The sequence below is a fragment of the Pantherophis guttatus genome, chromosome 1 (assembly GCF_059756535.1).
Source record: "Pantherophis guttatus breed Tessera chromosome 1, ASM5975653v1, whole genome shotgun sequence".
NCBI classification, from domain to species: Eukaryota; Metazoa; Chordata; class Lepidosauria; order Squamata; family Colubridae; genus Pantherophis; species Pantherophis guttatus.
The window spans coordinates 302,762,957-302,788,017 of NC_142063.1; the positions used below are offsets into that span (position 1 = coordinate 302,762,957).

The 25,061-nt window shown below is 41.5% G+C and overlaps 1 long non-coding RNA gene across 1 annotated transcript in view; it reads left to right on the plus strand.

The window, feature by feature from the left end:
* Positions 1-4,610: 4,610 nt before the first annotated feature.
* The window catches only part of LOC148116918 (uncharacterized), a 67,567-nt gene continuing 47,116 nt past the window's right edge, over positions 4,611-25,061 (plus strand). The window contains exon 1 of the long non-coding RNA XR_015731546.1: positions 4,611-4,708. This is a non-coding gene — a long non-coding RNA (uncharacterized LOC148116918). The remainder of the gene's footprint in view (positions 4,709-25,061) is intronic.

Sequence of the window (25,061 nt, forward strand, 5' to 3'; positions counted from 1 at the left end):
CCAGATTCACTTAACAACTATGTTACTAATTTAACAACTGCAGTGATTCACTTAACAATTGTGGCAAGAAAAGTTATAAAATGGGGCAAAACTCACTTAACAAATTTCTCACTTAACATAAATTTTGGCTGCAATTGTGGTCAGAAGTTGAGGACAACATGTAATCAACACAATGAGTAATAGATAGTTATAAAAAAGTTATTTTTTAATATCCATTAGGAAATGATATGATTTAACATTTTTTAAAGATAATTCACTTTATTTATATTTTCTATGTGCCTGTCATTTTATTATGCCATACTTTTCTGAAACAAAGCAATCACTGGGGCACTAGAAACAATAAAAGGGCAACCCATCAAAGGCCCCATCAAAATTAATTCAGCATGAAAAAAGAAAAAAAAGTCACAATATGGAAATGAAAAAAAAGCATGTTGTAATATTGCCAGTTTTCAATCACAATCCTAATGATTCCTTTAATGGAATTTGCCTTTAACACAGCCATCCCACTCTAAGCCAACGATTTTACTGGCCTTCTTACTTTGAGTCCTACATGGCTTTCTTGGACAATGACCTCTGCATGTAACTACTGATTCATGAAGAGCTGAAATGTTTTCCTTATTAGAAATGTTGCAAGCAAAGAAGTGGCTTGAAAAATTCCACCACTTCTTCCACATACAGATCTGGTTCATTAAGCTCTTACCCCAGTGCCAAATTGTGGAAGGATGGATTGTGATTTTATCTAAGCAGCTAATACAAGAGCTCATTAACTTCTCCTTTCTGTTTTTCATGTGGTTTAGCAGTGCATGCTTCAGCCACTTTTCATAAAACAATGTTCTGGTGGCAATCAAGTAGATTTTAAGATTTCTGTTCATTCTTTTGTCCCAAGTTAAAACAAAATCAGATAAAGACAAAAGTCACATGAGAAGAGCTTGTAAAGAAATGGCTGCCTTCCAATGTACAATGATGCTTCCAACAAACCTACATCACCCATTCAGTTTTTTAAAAAATGTAAGTGTCACATGTGAATGACATATGTTAGGAATATATGTAGCGAATAGAAGATTTGGGTTAATAATTGAGCACTTTAACTTAAATTATTAAGATGCTTCTGATTCCAAGCAAGATTAAAATCCAGACAGGCACTTGGGAATTTCAATTGCTTTATTTTCTACTTATTGTAATAGTTAACCTTTTGTCTTAGCAGAATTAGATGGCATTTCAGGAGTAGTATCTTTTTATTAGAGATTTTAATATAAACAGATACAAGAATTTTGTAAAATGTTGGGAGCAGAAATAAGAAGATAAATCTGAAAAATTCATAAGAATATGAAACCTGCCTCTTGAATAAGTTCAGGTGTTTGTACAAGAGCAGGCTTTCCAGCTAATTATAATTATTTCCAACAAAAACAACTTTAAATGCTTTAAATACTGTTTATACCTTTGTCTCAGGTTCAAATTAGCCACACCATTCGAATAATTAGAAATAATAGCTATTTAAAAGCAAATTGGCCAGACTGGGATCCTTAGCATAAACGATAGGTATTACTAACCTTCTGCTCTTACTCTATCAACCTGTGATAGAGGTTCCTCCCATAAAAGGGAACAAAGAAAACATTTTGGTTCTTGGGCATAATTAAATCATTCTCCACACATTCCAGTTTTCAAATAGGAAATAAATAGGATTTAACACTGAATGGTTATTACATGAGAAAACTCGAGTTTCATCTAGTCATGGTAATTGAAGTGTACTGAAAGAAACCCAGTCAATGGACTATATAAATGGGAGTGCTTGGCCTTTGAAATTCAACTAAAAGAATTGTTCTGAATTTAATCAAAAGGATTTGCTTGCATAATTTTGTAAGCTAAATTGGTAAGGTACATTGAGAGTCAAGAGTGAAGTGATTTGGTCTGTACTTCAGTGAATAAATGTGTGATTATTCCCCAAAGTTTGAGAAAATATTTTGAGTTGCTCTGAGATTACAGAATAGCAATAGCAATAGCACTTAGACTTATATACTGCTACACAGTGCTTTACAGCCCTCTCTAAGCAGTTTTACAGAATCAGCATATTGCCCCCAACAATTTGGGTCATCATTTTACCCACCTCGGAAGGATGGAAGGATGAGTCAACCTTGAGCCTGATCAGATTCGAACTGCCAAATTGCAGGCAGTCAGTAAGCAGCAGAAGTAGCCTGCAGTACTACATTCTAACCACTGTGCCACCACGGCCCAGTGATGCAAAATGGAATGGAAGCAAAACACTCTCAGGTCTCTACTATTAAATAGGGCAAATGTACAGTAATTTGAGTCTATGCCAGGGGTGGGTTCTACCTACTTTACTACTGGTTCGCAACGGGGCCACGCATGCGCTCTTCTGCACATGCGCAGAAGTGTTCTGATGACGTTGGGGTAGGTGGGTGGAGCCAGTATGAACCATGGGCAACCCACCACTGGTCTATGCCTCTTATCTCAAGAATTGCTCCATCTATCGTCTGCCTCAAGAAAAAGCAACCCCAGGTGACTGGCTTGCTTTTCTTCTTATCAACAGTAACTCTGTTCTAACTCACAATTCCCTTCAGATTGCAGAAGAGAATAAAATTCAGCTATTTCTAATCTGCTTCATCATAAAGAAGACTGAGATTTCTGGACGGTGGGGGCTTGAGTGCATTTTAATGCATTTAAATGTATGTACAGATATTACTATGTGCTACTATAATGATGATGAAAGGTGGGGTATAACTCTTCTAAGAATAATAAACAGACTAAGGTACCTCTTAGCTTCCTTTGCTTCTAGACTATGATAACAATATGCCCTTGATACTCTCAAGAGTCAAATACAAGTAAATACAAGTAAATTCTTTAACTTTATGGTTCAGGTGTGAATGGTTCTTGTTCCATGCTTTTATGTGAAACTATCTCTGATAGCTTTGTCATGAGACATTTGCCTTCCCTCTTAATTCAGCTAATGCACATGTGTCTGTTTTATGATTAAATGTTAAGGAGAAGCTTTTAATGTGTTAACAGATTTTTAGAATATCTAATTATGAAGCTAAGAAAGAAACAAAGAAAAGCATAACCATAAAAATGATTTCCCCCCCCCAAGTAGTGAAGGATTGATTATTCAAGCATCCTTTCTCTTACTAAACAATGGTTCTACGCTTAGAGAAAGTGCTGCACTAAACACATTTTAAAATGTCTTCTATAGAGTGGGCATATACTATTGGCCATGGTATTTTTCAGCTTTCTGCTGTTCCATATCCACCAAGCCAAGAACTATGGGAATGGTGGGCAATAAAAGTACATTTGCTTCTGAGCAACTTATCCCAAAGATTTCCCCATCCCCAAAGCAATGAGAGTTAGACTGCTAAGAGTATCACTTGCTGAGTCCCAAAGGTACTTTCTCAAAAGGCAACTGGACTTTCTTGAAGACGTTTCGCTTGAAGACATTTCACTTCTCAAGCTTCATCAGTCATGACCTGGATGACTGAGAATCTCCATAGACATCACTTGCTGAGATTATTCTGTTGCTTGTTTAGAGCTTTATCCCAAACTGGGAACAGGGAAAAATCAACCATGCTACCAGTTTTAAGAACAGGGTCAAATATAACATCAGTGCTCTGTGATGTGTATCATTCAGGCACAATGTCTTGAGAATACAGCTGGTATAACATAGTTGAAAAGGTTTTTCTGGATCACAGAATTTGTGATGCATAAATGTAATCCTGTAATCCTTCCTTTCGCAATATAGCAATAGCACTTATATACCGCTCCACAATGCTTTACAGCAGTCTCTGAGCGCTTTAAAATGTTGGCATATTGCCCCCAACAATTAATTTTATTGACTTCAGAAGGATGGAAGGCTGAGTCAACCTTGAATCACTCAGGATTTAATTCTGGCTGTGGGCAGTGTCAGCCTGCAATATGCATTCTAACCACTGAACCATCTTGGCCAGAGGTAGGTTTCAGCAGGTTCTGACCAGTTCTGAAATACCGGTAGCGGAAATTTTGAGTAGTTTGGAGAACCGGTAGTAAAAATTCTGACTGGCCCCTCTCCCATCTATTCTCTGCCTCCCGAGTCCCCGCTGATCGGGAGGAAATGGGGATTTTGCAGTAACCTTCCCCTGGAGTGGGGTAGAAATGGAGATTTTACAGTATCCTTCCCCTGCCACGCCCACCAAGCCACACCCTCAGAACCGGTAGTAAAAAAATTTGAAACCCACCACTGAGCTCATTATGACCCAAAAAATAGACTATTGCTAACATAAAACAAGTAACATTAAAAAATACAGCTAAATGTAAGCACAGCAGAGTACAAGAGATCAAGGAAAAACACACAGAAATAGAACATATATTCCAAACATCAACTTGCAGTGTCTTCATTTCCATCATTTACCTAATTTTGATAGGTGGAATTCACTTACATTCACTGGGGGGTTGGGTGTGGGTGGAGTTGAAAACAAAGTAATGATGAGAGATGCAACTAACTACTGAAAAGGACTGTTTGCCTGTTGGAATTAGCCTTTTTGTGTGTGTGCTGTTTCAGTTGGGCTACTTTCTCTTTCTTTCCTTCTCTGCCCAGTTATTTCTTTTCATTGTTCTATTTCCATTCAGGTTTGATCCAATTTGTTCCCCTGCCCAGGTGCAACCACCCTGCCTCTGATCCTCTCTTTACCTCTTCAATTTCTCCTCATCCAGGGTTGAGGAAATTGTGAGTAGTTGTATGTTTCTATGTAAGAATGTTATTATGTGTGAAAAACAAAGGATTTCTCTGTGAAAAACAAAATAATTGACATGTGCACATAGAAATTAATATTATAAATGGGGTATCTTTTATTTTAATCAGTTGTTATCAATTTAAATATGGTTTTTACCTGGATTTGCTATATTTGGAGTTTGCTAACTTTATATATGGATACAGATATACAATCTGTATATATATATTCTATATATATATATATATATATATATATATATATATATATATATATATATATATATATACAGATATACAATACAATACAATCTGTATATTGTATACAGATATACAATCTGTATATATATATATATATATATATATATATATATATATATATATATATATATATATATATGGATACAGATATACAATATATATATATTCCTCTAGCCAGGTTTTTCCTACGTAACCAAGGTTTTTCTGCAGCCCTAGAATATATATATATTCTATATAACATAGCTTACATAGGTAAAACCTGGCTAGAAAGAATATGCACATAAAAGCCTACGAAAAAGAAAGAAAAAGAAATATATAGGTTCCACCTATGTAAGCTAAGTTGTTCTTCAGCCCTAGTTCTGTGAAATCTCATTCACAAGTTTCTGGGCTTTTTGTATCTAGCTTACATAGGTGGAACCTGGCTAGAAAGAATATGCATATATATATAATTATATAATTATATATATATATATATATATATATATATATATATATATATATATATATATAATTGTATATATATATATATATATATATATATATATATATATATATATATATATATATATATATATAACAAAACATAAAACATAAATCCATCTTCCATTACAATTTCAAACAATGTGTCGGTCGGTTACAAATCTTTTGTGCTTCATCTCCATATTCAGAATTTATTAGTTGTTTAGTTTCTCATATTTTCAAACAAATAAACATCCTCATTTATCATTTATTTAACAAATGGCTTTTTTTGCATGTAATTTCTGAAAGAAAAGGAATTTCTAGAAGTTGCAGTTGGAGCCAGCAATCCTACATTGTCAAGTGGGCAAACTTGGCATGGTTGGGTTTATTATTTGATTTATAACTGGGTTTCAATTTTTTAATAATTTTTTTCTTCCCACTCTTTCTTTTTGGGAGGAGAGGACTTAACTTAAATGGCAGGTCATTTTTCTTTGGGGTAAATATGGAAATTGCTCTAGGGTGTTAAAACCATTCTGAAATGCATCAATTAGTGGTATACCATAAATGGTAGGCAATTTCAAAACAATGGAAGTTATTCAGACAACAAATTTTAGTTTGCTTATATTATCGAGAAAGAAAGAAGCTCAGGATAACATTAGCTCCTTGATTTTATGTTTGAAAACTGCTTTGGGCATTTCCCTCCTTCTCCCTCCCTCCCTCCCTCTCTCTCTCCCTCTTCTTTCTTTTTGAGCAAATCTGATATGTATTAGCAAATCTATCATCTCATTCTCTAATGCATATGAAATCATATTTCATATAATATATAGTTATACCCTTGTGCATTACATTATATGTGATACTTAGTACATTTAAAATATGTCTTACTTGTTTTCCAAAATTGCAGTCTTCCTGTGATGACTTATGCAGTCAGTTTCAAAAGAGAATAGTATATTTAATATAAACAGTTTTAACAGAAAGTACAATTCTCAAATATTTACTAGCTACTATGAAACCTCAATTAACAGCTAGAAAGAACAAGTGTTTTCAAAATTCTTTCCTTGTAATATGAAAACCTTGTCAGGAATGTATTTTCTCACATAGCTTAAAAACAATAATATTCACACTATATAATGTATTAAAAAGAGATTTAGGAAGACTGAATAAATGTTTTAGGATATAAAGATGGAGTCAGTCTGTTCTGAAGCCAGAAATATACTGCTCAAAAAAATAAAGGGAACACAAGCAGAAGACATCCGAGATCTGAATGAATGAAATAGCCTTATTAAATACTTTGTTCTTTACATACAGTAGTTTATACACTGCTCAAATAACTAAAGGGAACACAAAACTACTGTATGTAATGAACAAAGTATTTAATAAGGCTATTTCATTCATTCAGATCTCGGATGTCTTCTGCTTGTGTTCCCTTTATTTTTTTGAGCAGTGTATAACTATTCTCATACACTAATCAGATTGTTAGTTTTTCACCTTCCTTGGCCTGAGTTTGAATAACTTTCAGTCAGTCCTGAGAAAATGTTTCTTTATAGTAGTAGTTTTGGCAAGGGTTGAAAGATTTCTGTGAATAAAGAGCTGAAGTTAATTTTGGAATTTATCATCATGTAATAATTGAATATGTGAATATACACATGTCATATCACCTCTTCTATGAAGTTACCAGGTGTTTTTTTTCTCCAGCAGATGTAATACAACTTCAGGAATTCAGTAGACTACCACAGCTAAGTCCTCTCTAGAGGTTTTGGACTGTTGAAGGACTGACATATAAAAGGCATGACAAAATTAACCACCATCATTGAAGAAACAATGAGTTTAAATTACCAAGAAGTAGGTTTCAGTTAGACATCAGAAAAAAACCCATCAGTGATAAAAGTGTTTATTTGAGGCTGGATGGCTTTCTCATGGATTCCTCTACTTAGCAAAGGGTTGGACTATCAGCTGGTTGGGTAATTCCCAGAACTGAAATCCACACAGCTAAAAGTTGCCAAGTTTGAAAAATATTGGATTAAATTATCTTCTTGATCTCTTCCAGGCCACATATTCTATGTTTCCATGACTTTTAGAATAACGGAATCATCATGCTATGTTGGGTGTAACAGAGTTCTAATTCAAAATATTTGGTGGGTACTGGATACCACCTGTGATCTAAATTTCATAATCACTTTCTCTTCTTTTTGTCTAACATTTTGCATATCCTGGTTAATCTCCCATATCACCTGCTAAAATGTTAAACTTGTACCAGTGCAGGTTCATTGGAGGTAGTTTTTTGTTTATACGCTAACATATTATGTCTCATTTAATTAATAGTCAGATTAGAATGGCTCTTGGCTTCTTTAAAATGTAGCCCCCAGGGCTCTTCTAAAGTTTCCAGCCAAACTTTAATTTTTAACATAACATAAAGAGGAAACAAGTAAAGTCATAAAGTTCAATGGCCCTATGTACTTTTTCTGCTAGATTTGCTACGTTAAGCTCTTAGCCTGTAAGAAGGTACATGTTTCTTTATTCCTGAGAACCAGGACAAGTCTCAGCCTCTAGATCAGTGGCTCCATGGCTGGCTAGGGAATTCTGGGAGTTGAAGTCCACAAAACCTAAAGCTGCCAAATTTGAGAAGCACTGGTTTAAATTAGTGGTCTTTGTTCTTTTAATAGAATCTATTTAATTCTATAGACTATATTGTAGAATATAATGTATTATAGAAATGCCAAGATTTCAGAGAAGAGAAGTCCACTTGTTGCTGCTCAAAGTTTTTAATCTTTATTAAACAGAATTCTCATTGTGGTATTTCAAAGTTCAAAAGTTTTAAATATCCTCCATCTTATGTATTGCTTCTGTTAAAAAAAGAATGCTAATTCAAATGGTGGCTGGTGATTCAAAATCCAAATAAGTCATGCATGGATAGATATCTGAATGCTTGTCAACCAATACATCCAATAATATAGGACTTTACCCTTGGATAGGTAAATAGAATAGCCTTAAAATGCTTTGGGAAATAAAGCTCTTTTGGGTGCGGGGAGAAAGGTTGATATCCTTTCAGTTGATATCTTTAAAATCAAGTCATAGTTTTTCCTACCAGATGAGGTTTAGAATCTTTGATCTTGGTAAGTGAACCTAACTGTTAAGATATCTCTACAACATAACAGATAGTACCATACTATGATTCTACCATGGGAGATTATAATCTTCTTTGTCCGTTGATTCTTAGCATTTTGTATAATTACAGTACCGGTAATTGAAAGAGAGAAGGCAAAAATGAGTTACTGTAGGAAACAATTACTTTTGCCTTATTTAGCACAAATAAAGCTACAGGAGGTAACAATTATCTTTATGTACCTTGTATCAGTTAGTCATACTCAACATTAAAGTTTAATGTTGCATTGTGTCAAAAATGCCAATCCACTAAATTCTAATTTTAAAAAAGGCCAATTTATCTCAGTGGGCTATAGTTAAAGCAATTCTCATGCATGGCAACTTCAATTATATAAGTGCTGGTTACTCTTAAGAAATCAACGTTATCACCCACATATTCAATTTCAGGTTTTATATATGCATGCAATACCAAGAAACACATTATGGTATTTCAAGCATTTATGACTTATGTTTCAGAGTGGGTTGATTTAGGGATTTTATTCACTCAGTTGCAATAGAGAGGAAAAGTAAGGTGGAAAGTGGCAGTGGAGGTAAAGATGGATGCAGAGGGAGATTTGAAAGATGGAGTCAGAGATTCAAAACAGCATTTCTGTTATAGGACTAGTTTTGACAGCAATGAGATAATGTGATAAATTTGGCTGTGCTGGTTCAGAAGGACTGTCCAGTGAAATGACAATAACTTGCAGTATCTGGACTTTGGATACTTAGGATCCTAAGATGACTCTTGAATCTCTAGTTTAAAGGATCAGTGTAAGAATCTTAATGAGTCTATTTAGGTGAATATGCTAGGACTAGGGGAGCAAGTAAAAAATGCTCTAGATCACGGGTGTCAAACTCGCTGTGTCACGTTGCTGTCACGTGACATATTGCAACATTTTTTCCCTTCACGGAGCTAGTTTGAGAGTGGCTTGTATGTGACATATCCAGCCCAAGGGGCACCAGTTTGACACCCCTGCTCTAGACTAATGGTTCCTAACTAGGAAATCTGAACAGTTCTTGAATATGACATGACAGAATTACGGGTCTTAGCAAATCTCAATATTTTGCCATTCTTGTCCAACATTCCACATGATTTCAAAAGGAAATACCAAAATCTCATGACAGTTGACAATCATGAAAAATTTTAGCCTTTTACACATTAAAAAATAATTTTGGGATTCTGGATTCCATATAGATTTTTCCCAATGTCTTATTGTTTTAATCAATTTGGTTTTAATATGATTGTTATGGTTTTATTTATCTTTGATTGGGATTTTTTTTAGAGTTTCTCAGAGACCCGGTTACTCTACATACCATAAATTTCCATAAAGGAAACCCTGCTATCTTCCTTCACTGTGTTGTGGCCCCGCCCTCTGATCCTGTCCCATCGGAGGAAGAAAGCTCCGAGCATGAGGAAGAGGAGTCAGCCAGGCCTCCCTCTCCAGGCCCCTCCCCTCTGGCATTGTCTCAAGTGCCGGTCGAGGGAGAGGAGACAGCTGATTCCAGTCAAAGTGATAATGAGACATCATTCCTGGACGCACGCCTCCGAAGGCGTGATAAACGTTTGCAGCAGCTTAGGAGGTGTGCTAGGGATTAGCACTGAGTCACTGGACCACACCCCAGAGACCACACCCCAGAGACTATATAATAGAGAGGGGTGGTCAAGGATCTTTTGTGACGAACAAAGCAAAACCTTGGAGTCACTAAAGCCTCGTCCGGAACTGCTGGGAGGAATATTATTTCTGTTTGGACTTTCTTGAACGTTCGTATTTTATCTGTCTGTTTGTGCAAATAAAGACCCTTGGCAGACGGTGTGTCTATCGCTGCCAAGTCGGAGATAAAAACTGGGTGCGTTCCAAAGAGTTTCCTTAACCCTCGGCTGGCTGTGTGTGTGTGTGTGTGGGGACGGGGACAGATCATCTTGTTCGTCACCCCATACTCCATCGTTAACCCACGATGGACCAACAGCTGCAGCAGCAGTTGCAGCAGATACTGCAGGCCAATCAGCTTCTGCAACAGCAAGTAGCACAGCTAACTGCCCAACTTGCTTTGGGAAATGCTCCTGCAGCTCCACCTCCTCCCCCTCCCCGTCCGAGATGCCCAGTGAACGTGCCAGATAGGTTTTCTGGGCAGCAGGAGATGTTTCCGGCCTTCTTGGGACAATGCCAACTGTTTATGGCGATGAGGCCGGATGATTTTCCGGATGACCGGGCTCGGGTGGCATTTGTTATCAGCTCCCTCTCTGGCACTGCCGCCCGATGGGCCACGCCCCTGTTGTTGCAAGATAGCCCCTTGCTCCTGGACTTTCAGGGCTTTTTACAACACCTGCGCACCATGTTTGAGGACCCCCTCCGGGTGCAGACGGCAGCGAGGCGCATCAAGGACCTCCGCCAAGGCAAGCGCCCCCTGCAGGACTATATTGCAGAGTTCCGACTGCTAGGCCAGGATTCGGCTTGGAATGAGGCGGCGCTGATGGACGCTTTCCAGGACGGCCTTTCTGACGAGATGCAGGACGAGCTGGTTCATGTGGAGGCGCCACCGACCCTCGACGCGCTGGTGACCCAATGCCTGCGCATCGACGCCCGCCTGCAACGACGACGGCCCCGTCGGGCTCTTCCGGAAGCACCGACAGCGTCGGCACCCCCGCGTTTCGCACCGACAGCGCTCCGGACCGCACAGCGTTTTGTGGCGACGGCTGAGGAGCCCATGGAGCTCGGAGCAGCCAGACCTCAACTGACGGCCCAGGAGCGGATGCGGAGACGTCAAGGGGGGTTGTGCCTCTATTGCGGCGAGGCGGGACATTTTGCCGCCTCGTGTCCCCGGAAGCGGAGTGGACCGCTCAAGCCTGTTCCGGAGTCTCGACGCGACCAGCCGGGAAACGGGCCAGGCCTGGCCTAGGGGAAACTCTGGGTCAGGCACGTGACCATGCCCCGCCGGAGTCGGCGGCTGTGGACTGTGAGCCCCCTCGGCACCTGATTTTGAACACCCGGGTGTTGTTGGCTAACCGGTCGGAGGGGCTCCAGGCGCACGCGCTGGTGGACTCGGGGGCCACCACGAACTTTATGGACCAGGCCTTTGTGGCCCATTACAAAGTCCCCTTGGTTCCAGTGGACCCTCCGTTGAGGGTCGAAACTATAGATGGGCGGGAACTCGTGGCGGGACCCATCAAAACCGCTACCCAGCCCTTGCGCCTCGCCATTGGAAACCACGAGGAGGCGATCCAGTTTTACGTAACGGCGGATCTGCATTTTCCCTTGGTCCTGGGGATGGCCTGGCTTCGGGCGCACGACCCTCAGGTGGCGTGGTCGAGAAACGCCATCTCGTTCCCGAGCCTGCAGTGTGTCGACCACCTTCGCCACACCTGCGCCGGCCAGGACGTCTCTGCCCCAAACGCCTCCTTGCCTCCGGAGCTGACGCCCTTCGCCGACGTGTTCAGCGAGAAGGAGGCGGACCGCTTGCCCCCGCACCGACCCTATGACTGTGCGGTGGACCTAATGCCCAATGCACCCCTGCCCTCGGGACGCCTGTACTCCATGTCGGAGCCCGAGCTGGCCGCCTTACGGGACTTTCTGGAAAAGAACCTGGCCCGTGGGTTCATCCGGCCTTCGACCTCCCCGCTCTCGGCCCCGGTCCTCTTCGTTAAAAAGAAGACGGGGGACTTGCGCCTGTGCTGCGACTACCGGCGCTTGAACGCCATCACAGTGCGAAATCGCTACCCCCTGCCGCTGATCCCAGAGCTTATGGAGAGGTTGCGGGAGGCCTCGATCTTCACTAAGCTCGATCTCCGAGGGGCCTACAACCTGGTGCGCGTGAGAGAGGGGGACGAGTGGAAGATGGCGTTCGGCACTCGGTACGGACACTTCGAGTATACCGTCATGCCGTTCGGATTGACCAACGCCCCCGCGGTCTTCCAGCACTTGATGAACGATGTGTTCCGGGACATGCTGGATCGGTTCGTGGTGATCTACTTGGATGACATTTTGATCTATTCCCGGACCCCGGAAAGTCACCTCCAGCATGTCCGCCAGGTCCTGCAACGCCTGCGGGAGCACCAGCTCTATGCGAAGTTGGAGAAATGCTACTTCTTCCAGACTTCCATAGAGTTCCTCGGGCACATCATCACCCCCGAGGGCATCGCGATGGACCCGCGCAAGGTGGAGGCCTTGCGCAGTTGGGAACCCCCGCGTCGGGTGAAGGACGTCCAGCGTCTGTTGGGATTCGCCAACTACTATCGGACCTTCATCCCGGGCTTCGCCACCCTGACCTTGCCGTTGACCCAGCTCCTTCGGAAGAAGGTCCCGTTCCAGTGGGGGCCCCCACAGCAGCAGGCCTTCGAGGTCCTCAAGCAGGCCTTCCTCACGGAGCCAGTCCTGAGGCACCCCAATCCACACCGTCCGTTCGTGGTGGAAACGGACGCGTCCAACGTGGCGATTGGGGCGGTGCTACTACAGGCTCCGGTGGATGGCGGCACTCTTTTTCCCTGCGCATACTACTCCCGGAAACTCAACCCTTCCGAGCGCAACTACACCATCTGGGAAAAGGAGTTGCTGGCCATCAAGGCCGCGTTCGAGGCTTGGCGACATCACCTCGAGGGGGCCCGACACCAGGTGGAGGTGCGGACGGACCATCGGAACCTGGAGCACCTCACCACGGCCAGGAAGTTGAACCAGCGGCAGATCCGGTGGTCGTTGTTTTTCGCCCGGTTCAACTTCCACGTCACATACATTCCGAGCAACCTCAACCAGAGGGCGGACGCGCTATCCCGTAAGCCGGAATACTTTTGCCCCAAGGACTCCCTTCCCCCCCGGACGGTGCTGCCAGCAGACTCCTTGGCCGCGGTCCAGGAACCGGTGGACCTGCGGGCTCAGGTGCTGGAAGCGCAGCGACAGGATGACTGGTCGCAGCAGCGGAGAGCGGACGTCGGTCCCGCGTCCCCATGGACCGTGGAGGAGGGCTTACTCAGACACCGGGGTCGGCTGTACGTGCCCACGAGTCCGCTCCGAGCCCTCGTCATGAACCAGTGCCATGACAACCCCGCGGCGGGGCACTTCGGCTTCTTTAAGACTTTGAACTTGGTGACGCGGACTTTTTGGTGGCCTCGGGTACGGCACGACGTGCACGCCTACGTGACGTCCTGTGTGACGTGCCGACAGGCCAAAGCCGCGTCCGGTCCCCCTCCCGGACTCCTCCAGCCGCTGCCGACACCGGAGAGACCGTGGGGAGCCATCTCCATGGACTTCCTGACAGACCTGCCCCTGTCCGCTACGTACACGACCGTCCTCGTGGTGGTGGATGCGCTCACGAAGATGGCACATTTCATCCCGTGCCGCGGCCTGCCCTCGGCCCGCACCACGGCTCGCTTGTTCCTGCAACATATCTTCCGCCTCCACGGCCTGCCGGACCGGGTGGTTTCGGACCGCGGGGCCCAGTTCACGGCCCGCTTCTGGAAAAGCCTGATGGCTGCGCTGGAGGTGCCGGTGTGCCTGTCGTCGTCACATCATCCGGAGACTGACGGGGGCACGGAGAAGGTCATCGGCATACTGGAGCAGTACCTCCGCTGTTTTGTCAACCAGCAGCAGGACAACTGGGCCGAGTACCTTCCCCTGGCGGAGTTCGCTTTTAATAACTCCCAACACACCTCCACCCAGATGACCCCGTTCCATGCCAATGTCGGATACCATCCACGGCTTTTCCCGTTGACCATCATGGATTCCCCTGTTCCCGAGACCCGGGACTTCCTCTCAGAACTGCAGGCGGTGCAGCAACTGGTGCGGCGGCAGCTGATCCGGGCGAAAGAGGATTATAAACGGTTCGCCGATCGCGCCCGCCGGGCGACACCACCGCTGGAAGTAGGAGATCGGGTGTGGTTGTCCACGAAACACCTCCCCACGGACCGGCCGGTACGGAAACTAGCCCAACGCTTTATCGGTCCCTTCCCTATCGAGGCGGTCATCAATCCGGTGGCCTACCGGTTGACTCTACCCCGCTCCATGCGGCTCCACCCTGTTTTTCATCGGTCCCTCCTGGTCCCTGAGGCCCCCGCGAGCCATCTCCGCCGCCCGCCAACGCCTGCCCCCCCTGCCGCAGCCGACGAGGACGACGCCTCGACGTACGAGGTGGACAGTATCCGGGACTCCCGTTGGCTGAAGGGGCGCTTCCAATACCTCATCGCCTGGAAGGGGTACGGGCCCGAGGATTTCACCTGGGTGGACGCGTCTGCCGTTCAGGCCCCTGACCTGGTGCGGGCTTTCCACGAACAGTTCCCGTCCCGACCCCATCCCGACCGTCAGACCCGGGGGAAGGGCCCTGCGGTGGGGGATAGTGTTGTGGCCCCGCCCTCTGAGCCTGTCCCATCGGAGGAAGAAAGCTCCGAGCATGAGGAAGAGGAGTCAGCCAGGCCTCCCTCTCCAGGCCCCTCCCCTCTGGCATTGTCTCAAGTGCCGGTCGAGGGAGAGGAGACAGCTGATTCCAGTCAAAGTGATAATGAGACATCATTCCTGGACGCACGCCTCCGAAGGCGTGATAAACGTTTGCAGCAGCTTAGGAGGTGTGCTAGGGATTAGCACTGAGTCACTGGACCACACCCCAGAGACCACACCCCAGAGACTATATAATAGAGAGGGGTGGTCAAGGATCTTTTGTGACGAACAAAGCAAAACCTTGGAGTCACTAAAGCCTCGTCCGGAACTGCTGGGAGGAATATTATTTCTGTTTGGACTTTCTTGAACGTTCGTATTTTATCTGTCTGTTTGTGCAAATAAAGACCCTTGGCAGACGGTGTGTCTATCGCTGCCAAGTCGGAGATAAAAACTGGGTGCGTTCCAAAGAGTTTCCTTAACCCTCGGCTGGCTGTGTGTGTGTGTGTGTGGGGACGGGGACAGATCACACTGGGCCAAATCCTTCTTCACGTGGATGAATTTTATGCATCTACATACTATACACATAGACGGTAGGAAAATATTTCCAGAACAGGTAGAGATTTGGCATGGTATTGGCATGCATCACCAAGTGAGTTGGGTCTAGCTTCAGCAGATGGCAATGCCTAGTTTGGTTTCTGATTTTGGCTTCAAAGATCCTGGAGTATGGGGGAATTGTCAGAGGAATGAAAAAGAGCTGATGTGGTTCCAATCTTCAAAAGAGAGAAAAAGGGGGATCTAGGAAACCTCAGACCAATGAGCAAGATGCCAAAACCTAGGAAATCCTGGAAAAGATCATCAAACAGTAGATTTCTGGAAATCAACAAAGTGATTATTAGAAGACAGAATTGGTTTATTGAAAGCAGATCATGCCAAACAAATATTATTGCCTTCTTTGATAAAGTGACTAAATTAGTGGATCAAGGAAATGCTGTGGATATCATATATTTAGATTTCAGTAAGGCCTTTGATAAAGTAGACTAAAGTCTATTTTTTGGTTAGATAGAACAATATGGGATAGACAGGACCACCACCAGACAGATTTTCAGTTAGTTGAAAAACCACACTCAGTGTATGGTCCTCATGGACCACATCTATGTGAAGGGAAGCATCACTGGGGTATCTCAAGGTTCTGTCTTAGCCCAGTGCTTTTCAATGTCTTCATAAATGACGTAGATGAGGACTTGAAGAGGCATTAATCAAAACTCCCACAGTTGTGGGAAAGATTGGACAACCATTTATCGGGCATGTTATAAGAATTTCTGCCTTGGGGTTGGATTAGAAGACTTCCAGGGTCCCTTCCAGACCTATAATTCTATGTTTCTCAAAAATTAAACAGACCACTCTTGCTCTGTTTGAAGCAATGCCAGAGATGTTTGCCTGGATAGCTGAATTGGACATCTCTAATGAAGCCACTGCCATACCCCAATAGACGTTTAATTTATAATTACACAAACTGTGTATATGTTTTCATGTCTTCTGTCATGTTCTGATCATACACTAAATAATAAACTCTTGTTAAATACTCAAGTGGGAAACTGTCTAGACATGCTACAGTTTTCTAAAGCTAACCTAGGAAATAAAAAATATTCCAGAACAAGATAATGGCAAATAATATCAATAACTTTGTTAGGAAAATTGCATAGATTCAAGGAGTCAAATCTTGAATTTGAGAATGACTTTATCTGGCCTAACCTATACAGATTTTCACTGTTACAAATTTGTCAGTGAATGGGGTGGATTATCTCTGTACTGAAATAATTTTATTTAATCTTTAAAATATTCTTCATCTACTTGCATATTTAGAATCCTGACTCCACTGAACACTAAATGGAAGATTGATTGATCTCACTTTGTGAGGCCACACTTAGAATACTGCATCCAGTTTTGGTCACCACGATGTAAAAAAAGATGTGGAGACTCTAGAAAGAGTGCAGAGAAGAGCAACAAAGATGATTAGGGGACTGGAGACTAAAATATATGAAGAACGGTTGCAGGAACTGGGTATGTCTAGTTTAATGAAAAGAAGGACCAGGGGTGACATGATAGCAGTGTTCCAATATCTCAGGGGCTGCTACAAAGAAGAGGGAGTCAAGCTATTCTCCAGAGCACCTGAGGGCAGGACAAGAAACAATGGGTGGAAAATAATCAAGGAGAGAAGCAACCTAGAACTAAGGAGAAATTTCCTGACAGTTAGAACAATTAATCAGTGAAACAACTTGCCTCCAGAAGTTGTGAATGCTCCAACACTGGAAGTTTTTAAGTTTGTCTGAAGTGGTTTAGGATTTCCTGCCTAGCAGGGAGTTGGGCTGAAAGATCTCCCAGGTCCCTTCCAATGTTGTTATTCTGTTCTGTTCTGTTTTACTTTACTCATTTTATTCCCTCCCCACTTTTTAAATCACTCTTCCTTATCTCTTCTTTTATAACAAAATACCACTATGGAGAATGAGGCATGGAAATTATTTTGGAATATTGGGTCTCACTGTTTCTGGGATCAATTTTGATTCTATAGAGCTTCCATTAGCATTCCTACTTCCATAAACCAATTAGGATTAAGTTCTCATTTAATGGTATAAACACATGTTTTCTTTTTAGCAACTCACTCATCATGACATCAGTTATTCTCCTCTTTCTCCTTAGTTTCGACAAAATAAGATCACTAAGTACATTTCTCTGTTTGAAGCAATGCACAAGATGCTCTCTTCTAAATAGGAAGCAGCTATCCCCAAGTGAGATTTATTGAACGTAGCTCATTTAAATAGAAATTTTATAGCCTGACTTGTTTTTTTTCCCCTGGGAGTAAGATTTGCTCCTAGTCTCCAGATTCAAGTCAAATGTACTTTATCATCTGCCCCTCCCTCAAGTCCTGCCCTTTTAGGCCTTCTTAATCCTTCATCTTAAATCTGATCAAAAGAACTGTGCTTGCTTGCTTAGAACAGCACAAAGGAAACAAAGGAAACCCTGCAGGAAATGAAAGAATTTGTTTGTATGACTGTCTTGTTATTGCTGATTCCAAATTATTGGCTTTTACATAAATTTCATATGATAGATGATTAAATATTGTGAGGAAATTCTAGTTACGTAAATTTTCTTTTACATAAATCCTGAACATATACTAAAAGGGTACTACAATCCTGCCCTCAGTACCATCTTGTTATAGTTATGAAAACATTTTAATTATGTTCTGGTGCCTGTATTCCTTAGAGAAAGGCAAAAAGGATGCCAAAAATTTGATCTACAATCTTGTTTCAGTGATCAATAAACAACCCTAAGCGGTGAATGTTGCTATTACAAACAAATTATTTGTGTGTTCAGAATCTAATACAGATACAAGTGGCAGGAATGGAACTGAGTTCACACATCAAATTTTGTTTCTGTTTAGGGAGCATGCATACATTGGAAAAGCTCAAGTGGCCCAGCTCAGCTTCAGAAACAAATTTCAAATTTCTCACTATATTTTCCAAAACCCTCTTAAACTGATTTATTTACAATTCTGACAAGGAAAATGAGCAGGCAGAAAAAAGAAGAAAATAAAGGGGGGTGGGGGCAGAATGAAAGGAAGAAAAAGGGATCGGTGCTGCCCACTATTGTACCCAGGCCTGTCCATGGCTCCAACTGACTGTGGTATATAGTTGACCAAGGGAATGCTGCCCTTGATACAAAAACAAAAACTCCCACGTCTGTCCTAAATGTTCACATTTTCTAGAGCCAAGACTGAACTAAATATCCCCAGTGCAGAAGGAATTTAGATCCATATTAAATAACAATTATTTCTGGGATCTCACAGTCATAAGAAAATAGCATCAACACTAACAACAAAATCCTCTGCAGAGCTAATTCAAAATTTTCACCAAGTTCAAGGCAATTTACTTCCAAGGTTCTAAATACAGACCTATTAATATAACATAATTTCATATAACTTAATTAAACTTCTATGTAATTCAATTGGCACAAAAAAAAAACCCATTGAGGCATTCAAAACACTTATATTTCTCATGCAGATCTTCTGATAAAAGCCTTAGGGCCTTCAGCCTTTGCACAACCTTCACACATCCATACTGTTAAGTATGGTATGGACATGTGAAAGCTTTCTTGTACATGACTTACAGTTTTAACATTATAAGTTGGAAGGGACCTTGGAGGTCATCATCATAAGCCTTAGCTTTCAAGTGAGCAAAAAACAGACAGAGGTTCACGGAATGGGCTTCTCTTGGCAGATTCCCACATGATTCTAATTCATTATTTGTTTCACTCTGATTTGTTGGATGCAGCACAATAGGCTGCATTCACAAACACACAAAGTTCTAAAGCAGGAGTTGTTTAATGGGGAGGGGGTGGGAAGAGCCTTTAAACTATAATATGCTATTGTCCTTTTTCCTGTCCCCTCGCAGAGCCAGGGTTATGCACAGTATCAAACAGACAAGATCTCTTCATATTAAGAATATAAAGATGTGTTTAAGATAGTCTCATCTTAGATTCACAAGCAATATGATGGGCCACATTTTTCTATCTTTATTTACCCTTGTGAAGGTTGTCTTACATGTGTGATCATCCATCTCCCTTTTTGATGAAGCTGTTGTATTTTCCCACCATCCTGTTAGCATTCATGCATTTCTAGTGGTGCTGAATTACATGGCAGGGTGTCTTTGGGGTGCTATTGTTTTCCATTTCCCTGTGATGTGAGGGTGGAAGAACCAAACTGTGGTTACACACAAGAGAATTGTAAAGTAGAAAATGTTCTTGGCAGACCTGTATTGTTAGGATGAGCACATAACCGGGACATGAATTGAAGAGCTGTCTTCTGTTTATTTTTCCACTGATGAGCCAAGAAACATAATAATGGTGTGTTCTGAGCATCACCTCTCCCTAGTTTATAATTATTATTCATTAGAATGAAGAATTCAGCTGCAAAATCTTATTTTCTTTTGTTCTTCATCCCAAAGTTCCAGACTGAAATTTGCTTAAGTGATATTTTTGTCATTCTACAGATGTTATTTATTCTTTTTTTTCCCCAACAATGTTCAAATGCATAATCTCCCAATTTTTATTCTTACGTGCAAAATACTTCCTTATAATTGAATTACATTTGGCTTTTAATTCCTAAGTAAGGACAAAGATGAAATTTAACACATGGGAAGAGAGTTGCAATAGAAGATACACTGTATTAGAGAAAATATTTAACTCATAATTCCATTCTTGCACTCTGTATGCCAATCCATTTAAACAGCATCTCAAAAGATATGATTCAATGCTTATCAACATCAATCAAAATCTTAACAGTTTATAATTTGTCTGTGTTCCATGGCAACTATAAAGCCATTTTATATAGATGGACATATAGCTACATTTCTTTAAATGGCTATGGAAGATTATGTTTTTTATTCATGTGAGAACATCAAAATCTCAAGTAACTTTAAAGGGAGCTTATAGCCATGAAATTATTACAAACATTTCAAGAGTTTCAGTGAAATCCCAAAGTTTGCCAATCTCTCTTCTAGCCACAGCCAAAGAACCTCTAGCCTAGGCCAAAGCATTGAACAAACTCCCCAAACAAGGTACAATTAAGTAAAAAGAAAATGACATAAAACAATGAGAAAGTTATTTGAAATTACAGCAGCAAAGTGGAGGGTACTGAGCCATAATTAAATGCTCTACCATTGCCAATAACAGCCCTCCACTGTTCATAAATTTTCATCTGCAAAAATATTGCAAGCTAGGGAGTTGGGTTGAATAAGCTTTCAGATGGTCAACTGTATTTGCTTCTATGGTTTTTTTAAAAAAAGAATACCGGATTTATTATAGTAAATATGAAGAAGCTGGAATAGAAAAGATCTTATTATGTGTTAGCAAATCATTTTCTACCCTTAGTGACCATATCTTCTCCATGACAATCTATCCCCAACCTGGTATTTCAGGTCTTCCAATGGTGCACTCATTGTCATTGTATTTGAGTTCATCCACCTTATTGCTGGTTGCCTTCTTCTTTTCTTCTACTTTTCTCAGCATTAGAGACCTTTCCAGAGAGCTGGGTCTTTGCATAATGTATCCAAAAAGATTTAGAAATATAAAAATTGTGTGGTGTGTATATGTGTGTGTGCATGTGTACACATATGCTCAGGGAATTTTGGGAGTTGAAGCTCACAAATCGTAAAAGGACCATAGTTTCCTCACCCTTGCTTTAGATGATGGAGCAATGATAGAATAACCATATTTCTGAACTGTAGTCAGTGGTGGGTTTCAAAAATTTTTACTACCGGTTCTGTGGGTGTGGCTTGGTGGGCGTGGCATGGCTTGGTGGGCATGCTTGGTGGGCATGGCTTGGTGGGCATTGGCAGGGGAATCTCCATTCCCTCCCCAATCCAGGGGAAGGTTACTGCAAAATCTCCATTTCCTCCTGATCAGCTGGGACTTGGGAGGCAGAGAATAGATGGGAGTGGAGCCAGTAAGAGATGGTATTTACCAGTTCTCCGAACCACTCAAAATTTCTGCTACTGGTTCTCCAGAACTGGTCAGAACCTGCTGAAACCCATCTCTGCATATGTTATGATCCCTTGCCAGGTGTTAGAATTAATTAATTCATACATTTAAAAGTTGTGCTCATCCTGGAGCAGAATTCTGAGCAGCTCAAAACAACAATAAAGCTACAAAACCATAAAATTCAGCAATATCCCTTGCTTCAAATGGAATCCACATCTACAAGTAATATATTGTTTAAAAGCTTGGGGCTCTTAAAAATTAATGGCAGAAGTCTATGAATTGAGGCAGGATAAAAATGGAGCTTAAAATTCTCATCCGCAGCCTCTAATTAAAGTGGAATCTCCTCCCAAAGTTTCATGAAATCTAGAAAAATTAAACAGAGGAACCATTGATTCCAAAAATTGGTACTTTGCTAGAAACAGATAATCAGATGTACCTAGAATTTGCATTAGAATTTTAAATATGCTTTCAATTGTGCTAAATGTCCTTTATTTCTCTGAACACACTATTCCCTTCACTGTAAGGAATAGTGTTTACTTTCAAACATTATTCATGATTTTATCTTTAGAATTTGGATTGCAATTTTCCTTAGAATTCTGCTGTGATTTTTTTAAAAAAAAATTATTTATTTATTATTTGAAATGCTCCGTACTTTATATTCTGCACCACTGGAAATAAATTTTCAATAAACTTTAATTTTAAAATTAAAAGAGGCTTTACATGATTATTTTGTCCATTAATAGTTTGATTTTGCTTACTTCTTATGAGATTATTTTATCTCTCAGGGTTTGGACTGAATCCTCTACTACATGCTTATGCATCAAATGACCAGGAAGTGAAATTATATATTTATTTTAACTCTTTCAATAGCTAGAAAAGCAGCCAGGACATTGGTTTAGAATACCAACCATTGCAGCTGTATGACAGGAAAAGGAGAGGTAGATCTGGATGTTACCCTCATATCTATAGAGGTGTAGATCATGACTTTTATGGTGAAAGGGAAAATCCATTAATAAAGCGACAAGCAGATAAACTTGAGTTAGCCCTATATGAAGAGAGGATCTTACAAAATACCACAGAGATGCACTCCCTATTTCTCAAGAAGATAAAGGAAGGGAGGAACAAATGTATGTTCAGACTTGCAAGCTTCTGTTAATATAGATATTCTAATAAAAGTAGTTTTAAACTATATGGCATTTGTCTTTTAATCTGGTCTATGTTGTAAACATAATCTACATAGTCTATTTGTAGCTTCTCAGCCCACAATCTGAATGACCATTCCCAGCAGTGCCATGCTAGCTAAGGAATTCTGGAAGTTGAACTTCACACAGGTTGGGGAATTCTGTGACTTGACGTCTACCTTTATAAACGTTGTTAAGGTTGAGAAACATTGATTTAGGAAATGAAATGGGGCCCTGAGGGACTCCATGACCAAATTGTCATGAAGCAGAAAATTAATCCCCCTATCCAAGTAGAAGTGGAACTGCTTTATTGAAGGTCCCCTACATCTCCATTCTGACAACCTTTCCAGAAGGATGGTATGGATATGAGACCAGAGTCCCATACATACTGAGGATAGATGGAGGAGAAATATAAGCCATTAGGTAAGATATCCTCTGGAAAAGACATAGTAGCAGCAGGAACCCAAAGGAGAAGGAACATATAGAATCAGAATCAGAATAGAGCTGGAAGGGACATTGGAGATCCTCTAGTCCAGCCCCCTGCTCAAGCAGGAGTTCCTATACCATTTCAGACAAGTGACTGTCCAGTCTCTTTTTAAAAACTTTCAGTAATGAAGCGCCCACAATGTCTGAAGGCAAGATGTTCCACTGGTTAACTGTCCTGTCTATTAGGAAGTTTCTCCTTAATTCCAGGTTGCTTCTCTCCTTGATTAGTTTCATCCATTGTTTCTTGTCCTGCCCTCTGGTGCTTTGGAGAATAAATTGATTCCCTCCTTTTTGTGGCAGCCTCTCAAATCTAGGGTAGCAGGCTTAAGGAAAGGGAGATCTGAGGACTTTAGCCTTTCATCTTAGGGGTTCAGTCATTCTGCCAGAGGATATGTCTTTCTCTCTGTGCGGAAACTTAATACTCAACATTATACTGTACTTTAAATGTCTTGGGTCAAGTTGAAGTGAAAAGAGAGCAATTATTAATCTGTGTCATGGTTAAATTACATGTCTTCTACAGAATAAAATATTGAAAATCAGCAGTTTTTCCATTCCTTCGCCTAAAACTAACCCTGCTTAGTAATTTTGCAATTCCATTTTTTCCTCTACAGCAGCATTTCAGCAATACATTACTTGTAGTGTTCAGTTATTGAATAAGATTTAATGGTGAACATCAGCAAACCCTAACATTATGGGGTGCTTCTTTGTGGAAATAACTTTGTTATTATGTTAAATAAATGCTATGAATTTGTTTCGGAAGAATCCTGCCAGACATAACATGATTATATCTGAATGCCCACCAACAATTCGGGAAGTAAGTTGAGTAGGATAATCAAAAACAAATGTGTACATTTTTCACATGGCTAGGAAATGAAATCATGTCAAATCATCATCAACAACCAAGAAAATTGTTGATTTATAATCAGATTTATTATTAATATTATCTTTGCTGAAGTTAACATTATGATAGTAAGTAGTTTAGGTAGTTGGCATTCCTTTTAACTTCAATAAGCCCTATAGTTAAGCAGTCCTTTAATAACCATAGGCAAGAAGATGTTTCATGTTGACAAGTGAAGGACAGATGGAACGTTCTGTCTAGAACGTGTGCAGGTGCATTTTCTCAGGCACTGTTCTGACCCAGCCTTAGCAGAAACAAGAAGCAGACTCCTTGTCATGAAAAACCCCTCTTTATTTATTTCCTGTGAATTAATGGCATTCACACACTGAAAAGTCCAGGCAATAGTCCTTCAAAGAGTTAACTGCAGTAACAGACCTTATCAGTTCCTTGCGATAATTGCCAGGCCGTGAGCTCCCAGCTGCAAAACTGCAAATTAAATTCTGGCAAGCAGTCTCTGAGGCACAAAACATGATGAGGCAAATCTTCAGAAATCCAAACTGTTGTCTCCTACAACCACCACTCCCCTTTCCTTCTATTTATTCCCCAGCCAGGGAGGAGCCATTCAGCATCCATGTATGCCTTGCTTCCCAAGTCAACTCCTTGTCCTCAGTTGTTCTCCTCTCCTATCAACTCTGAGCATACATGCATCTGGAATAGGCCCCAGCTGTTCTTCCTCCCCACTTATCTCAGCCTCCAAAGGCAGCTGCTTCTCTGATGGCTGGGAAATATCGGACCGTCAGACCGTCAGAGCCTTCCCCAGACTCCAGCACTGGCCAAGTTCCTCCCAAACCTCGTCATCATCCAAGTCTGCTGCCAGCTCTGCCGGCAGCTGGCGGGCCACAACAGGCACTTGAGCTACCATCATGGCTAGCAAAGAAATAAAAATGGCTGTTGCAGAGGAATGACCTTTTAGCAGGCCTCTTTCATCTGTGAGCTTATTTCAAGATTGCATTAAACAGTCCTGAGAAGATACATACGTCACTTTGAAGTTGCAGAGAAAAGTGAGATTTGTGGAGTTCTTGCTGCTCTCT